Source organism: Panthera uncia, chromosome B1, assembly GCF_023721935.1.
Source record: "Panthera uncia isolate 11264 chromosome B1, Puncia_PCG_1.0, whole genome shotgun sequence".
Lineage (NCBI taxonomy): Eukaryota > Metazoa > Chordata > Mammalia > Carnivora > Felidae > Panthera > Panthera uncia.
The window spans coordinates 130,835,099-130,843,789 of NC_064811.1; the positions used below are offsets into that span (position 1 = coordinate 130,835,099).

General features: G+C 35.4%; 1 non-coding gene across 1 annotated transcript; it reads left to right on the top strand.

Annotated features, from left to right (window-relative positions):
* The first annotated feature begins 8,249 nt into the window (after positions 1-8,249).
* LOC125924110 (U6 spliceosomal RNA) lies at positions 8,250-8,353 on the top strand. The gene has a single exon (XR_007458292.1). It is a non-coding gene; the product is annotated as a U6 spliceosomal RNA (small nuclear RNA).
* The last annotated feature ends 338 nt before the right edge of the window (positions 8,354-8,691 follow it).

Sequence of the window (8,691 nt, forward strand, 5' to 3'; positions counted from 1 at the left end):
CATAAAGAGAGGAAACAGAGAATCCCAAGCAGACACCATGCTGTCAGCACAGAACTCTACCCAGAGCCGGAACTCCCAAACCTTGAGATCATGACCTGAGCTGAAATCAGTCAGAGACTTGAACCGGTTCAGCCACCCAAGTGCCCGTATGATTCTCTTTCTTTAAGGACGGTCAAAACAAATTCTGTATTTATAAACTGTTCATTTGTGTCTTCTGTTCATTTGTCTACTGATTTGATTGTTTTTCTATTATGTATGTGAATGATGCAGATATTTTAAGGAAGATAGATATTTATGTATTTGATACATTTTTCTTCAGATCTTTTCTTTATTGCCTTCTAATTATTTTTTTTAAAATCCAGTCTATATTTTAATATATTTCTTGTAATTATTGAGAGAATTAAAAAATTAAAATGTTATATATGTAGGAGTTATGACATAAGGGAAACTAAGTGTCATGCAGGTCATAATTATTACAAGAACAATGAGCACACTCGAATACATCAGTATTGTTTAATTATGTACTTATCAAGTATTTTTATTTGACCAGTGATTATTTGATTATAAATTCTTTGTATATTTAAAATAAAACACATTTACATGCATACGTATTTATGTAACTCTATACATAAATTTGGCATATACAAATCTACATGCGTGTGTATGAATACAAATTCAAGTTCTTGTGTACAGATATGTTTTGTATTTTTATGTTAGTAATTCTTCACATGCTTTTTGATGAAGGATTGAAATTGAGAAGTAAAAGTTAATATCATATCTATTTAATCAATTTTGGATAATTTGTTCCTGCTGAAAATTCATATTTAATTGAAAATGTCTAATCTCAGATTATGTCTTCAAAGCAATTATTGCTCAACTATAATAAGTTGTTTTAACACAAACACGTTCAGTATAAATGGGGAAATGTAAGGAAAGCAATATATGCAATTTTAGAAACAGAAGCTCATTCACCTCTAATACAATTGCAAAAAACTTAAATCCATTATTTAAAGTAGTTGGATGTTTTCACTACTTTAGTGTATTTAGAGAATGAAGGTGAGTAAGAATTTATCCATTGAAACGGGATGATTTTTCCCTGTTAAATCATAAAAATACATAATTCTGTAAGTACCACTAATGAATCAAATATATCAGACAAATAACTGTAATTAATTTGTGTACAGAAGCCAGAAGCTTTATACACCAGCAACTTTAAAAACTCACATATCTGGTCAGCTTTACTTTGTGCACTTTCATCATTAAGCCACTACCTATTATATGATGTTTTGGGGTTAAGTAACACCAATAATTGGTTTTAACATTTAAATCACTCTGCTTTTAAAATTATTCACAGAGTGGAGGTCAAGTTGATATTGCTCTCATTTGGGGAGCCTGAGTGGCTCAGTTGGGTATGTGTCTGACTCATTTCAGCTCAGGTCACGATCTCAGTTTGTGGGATGGAGCCCAACATCAGACTCTATACTGAAAACATGGAGCCTGCTTGGGATTCTCTCTCTTCCTATCTCTCTGCCCCTCCCCTGCTCATGTGCACTCTCTATCACAATAAATAAATACATTTATTATAAAAATTGCTTTCATTCTGCACTAGGTGTTAATTGATGTAAAATCTCCATTACATATAAATTGGATCTAATCATAGGGCTAGAAGTAAACTTCTGCGTTATGGCTTGCTATTTCTTGTATGGATAGAACTACAACTCAGCTATCCCCCCCCCCAAAAAAAAAAAAAAACAACAAACATCTCAATTGCTTTTAGAGGATGAAAATAGGAAACATTAAAATTTTTTCCTGGACAATTATTTCAGAAGACTTTGAAAAATAAATTCTTCCATGAATATTTTTTCTTTATTTAATTTTTTAGAACAGTTTTAGATTTAAAATACAATTGAGAAGGAAGTAAAGAGATTTCCCATACCTGTATAGCCTCTCTGATCGATCATCAATATCACTCACCAGAATGGTACATTTTAACCAACAATGAACCTGCATTGACACATCATAATCATCCAAAGTCTGTAGCTTACCTTCAAGTTCACTGTATCAGTGGGTTTGGAAAGATGTGCAATGATACATATCCATCATTACAATGTCACATAGAGTATTTTCACTGCCATAGAAATTCTCTCTGCTCTGACTATTCATCTCTCCCCCTAGACACACACCTTGGGCAACCACTAATCTTTTTATTGTTTCCACGATGTGGCCTTTTCCAAAACGTCACATAGTTGGAATATACAGTATGCAGCCCTTTAAGATTGGCTTATTTCACTTAATAATACACACTTAAGTGTCTCCATGTCTTTTTATGTCTTGATAGCTCATTTCTCAGGTACCATTTTGTTTATCAAGTCACCTACCGAAGGACACCTTCGTTGCTTTCGAATTTTGGAAATTACAGATACATGTGCCATAAAGATCCATGTGCAGATATTTGTATGGACAAAAGTTTTCAACTTCTCTGGGTAAATACCAAGAAACGTGATTATAGGATCATATAGTAAGTTTAGTTTTACAAGAAATCACCACACTGGTGATCCAAAGTGGCTATATTATGAGCATCCCCAGCAGCAATGTATGAGAGTTCTTGTTGTGCCATATCCTCAGTATTTGGTACTGGGTGTTCTGGATTTTGGTCCTTCCAATAGGTGGGTAGGAGTTTCTCAGGGTTTTTTGTGTTTTAATTTTCATTTCCCTAATGACATACGATGTAAATCACCTTTTCAGGTACTTATTCTCCATTACTACATTTTATTTGTTAAAGTGTCTGTTAAGGTCTTTGGCCCATTTTTAAATTGGATTGCTTGCTTTCTCATGGTTGAGTTTTAAGTGTTCTTTGCATATTTTGGACAATAATTCTTTATCAGATGTGTCTTTTGCAAATATTTTCTCACAGTCTGTGGTTTGTCTTCTTGACGTTGTCCTTAGCAGAGCAGAGGTTTTGATTTAAGTAAGTCTAGCTTATCCACTATTCCTTTCATGAATTGTGCCTCAGGTATTGTCTTTTTCTCCTCTGTTATATTTTGGGAGTTTTATAATTTCATATTTTATATTTAAGCATAGCTACATTTTGATTAATTTTTATGAAGGATGTGTATTATGCATCTAGATTTTTTTTTACACGTGGATGTCTAGTTGTTCCCACACCATTTGTTAAGAAAAATATCTTTGCTCTGTTGTATTGCTTTTTGCTCCTTTGTGAAATATCCGTTGATTGTATGAATGTAAATATATTTCTGAGTTCTCTGTTGTGTTCCACTGACTTATTTGTCTGTGTTTTTCACCAGTACCACACTGTCTGGGTTGTTGTGGCTTTATAGTAGTAGTAAATCTTGAAGTCAGATAACATCAGTTCTCCAATTTTGTTTTTGTCCTTCAATATTGTGTTGACTCTTCTGGGTCTGAATATTTTTCTTGATAATTTCTCACTATCACTATCTTCCTCACAAAATTCTTCACATTTTAAAGTCCTCCTTTTTCTTATTGACTTTCAAGTACAAGAATAATTGACTTAAAATTTTTTTAATGTATATTCATTTTTGATAGAACACAATGGGGGGAGGAGAAGAGAGAGAGGGAGACACTGACTCTGAAGTAGGCTCCAGGCTCTGAGCTGTCAGCACAGAACCCGACACAGGGCTCGAACCCACAGACCATGGGATCATGACCCATGCTGCCCAACCGACTGAGCCACCCAGATGCCCCAAGAACAAGTGATTTTTAAATATGCTGGAGAATCTGCTCACTATTCACATTCTGGTTATAATTAAAATCTGTTCTGACAAACAAATATCTCTGCAAGATCTCATTTCTCCTTGAATTATTTTGAAATGTAAGCAGTTTAATTCATAGAAGTATTCTACAACACTTTAAGACTATAATGATTAAGTTTTCATAAATTAATACCCTTTTATTTGTATTATGTTTTTAGTGTTTATTTATGTTGAGAGAGAGAGCATGCACATGAGTGGGGTAGGAGCAGAGAGAGAGGGAGAGAAAGAGAGAGAGAGAGAGAGAGAGAATCCCAAGCAGGCTCTGTGCTGACAGTCCCAACACAGGGCTCGCTCCATCCCACAAACCAGGAGATCATGACCTGAGCCAAAATCGAGTCAGATGCTCAGCCAACCGAGCCAGCAGAGGGCCCCAGTTAATGTCCTTTTAAAAATTAAAATTTAAGACACACAAAAAGAGGATACGTGTTGGCCAATGTCACGAGAAGAAGCATAATAAAGAATTTACAAAACTGAGATGTAAGAATTGTTCCTCACTGTATGAAAGCTACTGTTTGGCATTAGTTTAATGTATTAAGTAGTATATGACTGAAGCATGTAAGTACAAGTTATCATTTCTAAGACTATAAGCTTTCTATTCCTGTTGTAACAAATTACCACAAACTTAGTGGCTTAAAAGAACACAAAGAAGTCCAAAATGGGTCTCACCAAGCTAAAATCAAGGTATTGGCAGGGCTGTGTTCCTTGTGGAGACTTCAGAGAAGAACTCACCTTCTTGCCTTTTCCAGGTTCTGGAGGCCCCCTGTACTCCTTGGCTCAGGCCGCTTTCTTTTCAAGCTCTGCCTCCATCATCCCATCATCTGTCTCTGATTTTGACACTCTTGCCTCCTTCATATCAAGATTCTTATAATTATAATGGGCACACCAGATAACCCAGAATAATCTCCCTTTTTTCAAAATCTTTAATAACAATTGTAAATTCTCTTTTGTCATATAAGGTAACATACTCGCAAGTGTCATGAATTTCTATGTATTTTATCTTCACAATGACCATGGGATAAATGTACTTGGAGCTAAAAAGATAAAATCAAGGGAGACTTTTTCACTTTGAAGTTATTAGTCCACAATTAATCATGGAACCTACCTTAATGGAGATACAGAGTGAGGAAAGGGGGCTTAGAACCAAGTCTGGAGGCATTTTGGCTTCTGAAACCTGGCAGAGGACGATGGTGTGCTGGAAGACACAGAGAGTGAAAAACGAGAAGAGTGTGATCTCAAAAATCCATGAGAAGATTTCTGGTTCTATCGCCGGCTCCGTGTGAGACACTGGGCAAGGTACTTAGTCTTTCCGATCATTAATTTCCTCATCCATGTCTTATCCACAAAGTTGCTGTGAGAACCTCAATGGCATAATGCTGTACAGCCTTTAGCTGGGGGCTTGCAGTTTAATAACCGTTCCTCAGTGCCAGCGGTCATGGTCATTGTCATCGTCACCGCCATCACGGTCATCGTTATGGATGAAGTAGGATGCAGTCCCGGAAGTCTGGTTGCAGCACTCAGATCTTGGTGGCCTTTCTCCAGGGAGAGGGATTTCTCTTGGCCCATGTTTTTGGCCACTGTGTTCCTCCTCATACCTAGCAACTTCTTGCAGGGGAATGGTCAGGCATCCTGCCAGCTCAGCACTGTCATTTTCCTCATTTTACTCGGGTATTTACATTTAACAGGAATAACAGAATGCACAAAAATAAATAATACTCTAGATCGTCCCTTAGTAAAAAGACTATAGATATAACGCAAAAGAAAATCGATCAGAACTTCAAGTTCTGAAAGATCTGGATGATCTTCTGAAAAATGCTACAAGAAAGTATTCGGAATTAATAATGAAATTTATACTTATAAGTGCTTAAGAATAAATAGTTCCACTACTTACCTTTCTTGTCATTCTTTTGTGGTTAAACGAGTTACCGAAAATATTTAAAAGATCTTGTTGAGAAAATAATTGCAATTAGTCATTCAGCATTTGGGTTTCAGTACAAATAAAGCACAAGTGGGGAAAATTTTTTTAAATATTAAATTTTTGAATCCATATAATGCTAAAAGTTATGTTTTTCTTCTTTTATATCCACATATATCAATAAAAGTTAACCTTGATCAATAATATAAGAATTTAGAGGGATGCTTGGGTGGCTCAATCAGTTAAGTGTCTGGCTCTTGACTTTGCCTCAGGTCATGATCTCGTGGTTTGTGAGTTTGAGCCCTGCATCCAGCTCTGCACTGACAGCACGGAACCTGCTTGGGATTCTGTTTCCCTCTCTCCACCCCTACTGCATTTGGTCTCTACCTCGCTCTCAAAATAAATAAACATTAGCTTAAAAGAAAGGATTTTAAAACATAGAATTTTAATTAAAAAATAGAAATAGAATGGTTCAGGCTTAAGCAGTAAAATATAGAAAGTTTTAAGTACTCTTAAAATCTAAACTTTCTGGCTATAGGCAAAAGTATTTTTAAAATAGAGTTTCTCATTTCTCCTGGCAATAATTAGCAATCTCTTTAAATAATTTTAGTAAATAAAATTGTTCATCACAAGTGTGGCTACCTTTGGGCACCATACAACACTATCACAATATTATTTATTATTTTCCTTATGCTATGCCTTTTATTCCTGTGATTTATTCATTCCGTAACTGAAAGCCTGTATCTCCCTCTGCCTTTCACCCATTTTGCCTAATACCCCATCCCCTCCCCTCTGTCGAGTATTGGTTTGTTCTCTGTGTTTAGAGGTATGATTCTGCTTTTTGGTTTTTTTTTTATGCATTTATTTTGTTTTTTAGATTTCACATATAAATGAACTCATATGGTGTTTGTCTTTCTGATTCTAACTTATTTGACTTAGATTAGTACTCTCTGGATCCATCCACATTATCACAAGTGGCATGATCTCATCTTTTTTATGACTGTGTAGTGTGTATATGTATATATAGACATGTATATGTATATATGTATATATAGATATGTATATGTGTATGTACATATGTATATGTATATATACATATGTATATGTGTATATATAGATATGTATAGATATATATACATATACACACACTACATCCTCATTCTCTACTGGTATATCAATGGACACATCACTAACTCCAAAAAGATATATGAGCCACTCTGTTTATTGCAGCAATATTCACAATACCCTTTAAATATTTTTAAATGTCAGAGAATAATAAGTAAGTTGATTACTTCCAAGTAGAGTGAATTGTTGACCTCTTATCAGACTTTCACAATGAAGTGTAGGTGGGCAGTGTGTCTTTTAATATATATTATTATGCACAGAACTTTGTACCAGAGAGTATTTTTACAGAAAATAATGGTATTCACATATATTATCAGTTTTGAACGTATTTATGATGAAAAGAGAATACCTCTTGCAGTAGGTACAGACTCAAAGCTCTTATGATAGCCATCTGCCCAAGTCAAGACTGTGCTGTGTGCCCAATAACACAAAGACAAGAGGCCTTCTGGATATCATTTTTAGCGTTTATCTTACTGTACTTTACACTGGAGTTTTTACTCCAAAAGTAATGGGATATAGGGCATGTTCATCACTAAATAAAAAGATCATGAAGACCACCTAGCTGTATTTACCCTCCCCTTAAAAGCTAGCTAATCCATTCAACTGCATGCTTTGAAACGAGTAAAGGTGAACTACCTAATACAACTTAGGTCAAAACCAATTTGGATGAAACAACACACACACAAAAATGAAGGTAACTTTTTTCCTTCAAAGGTCAGAAGTTTTCTGTCACTATCCTTGATTTCTTGTTTCATTTCAAAAAAAAAAAAAAACAAAAACTGAAAATTACAGCGATGTAAAATGGATGTAGTTTATACAAGACAGGTGACAGCAAAGAGATAAATCAAAGCCCTTGGCTCTAAATCAACACAGGCAAGTTAATGTACATATATGCACTTCAAGTTTATATAAAAAAGTTTTATGCTTCCTACTCTAACTGGCTTTTTTAAATTAGCCAATGACTTTTCTAGCCTGCTATTGTCAAATATTTGGTCGATAGGACTCATTACTGGCAAGACTGAAGTGAGGCAGGCATTCTCACACACTAGTGGGAGAGTGTAAACTGGTGAAAGATTTATAGAAAGCAAACGGACCTTACGCATGTTAGTACCTTCTAAGCATCCCTCCTAAGAAGGTAATTCTTTACAATTTAATGGAAAGACTTTATCTAAAAATGTTTAAAACTTATCTTTCAAATAGAAAAAATTCTGGAATAAATGATGGAGGTGGAGGTCACACACACTCACACACACACACACACACACACACACACACACACACACACTGGTATCTCCACATGATAAAATTTTACGCACCTTTTAAAATAAATTGAACATTAAACACATAGAAAAAACTATCCTAAAATTTTGTTTAAATTATAGAATAGATTACAAATCTGTATGTAGAAAATTATGTCAATAGTGCTTGCTTCAGCAGCATGTATACTAAAATTGGAATGATACAGAATTTAGTATGGCCCTTGTGCAAGGATGATACACAAATTTGTGAAGCGTTCCATATGTAAAAGAAGAAAAGGAAAGAAAAGGAGAGGAGAGGAGAGGAGAGGAAAGGAAAGGAAAGGAAAGGAAAGGAAAAGAGAGGAGAGGAAAAGAGAGGAGAGGAGAGAAGAGAGGAGAGGAGAGAGGAGAGGAGAGGAGAAGAGAGGAGAGGAGAGGAAAGGAGAGGAAAGGAAAGGAAAGGAAAGGAAAGGAAAGGAAAGGAAAGGAAAAGAGAGGAGAGGAAAAGAGAGGAGAAGAGAGAAGAGAGGAGAGGAGAGGAGAGAGGAGAGGAGAGGAGAGGAGAGGAAAGGAAAGGAAAGGAAAGGAAAGGAAAGGAAAGGAAAAGAAAGGAAGAGGAAAGGAG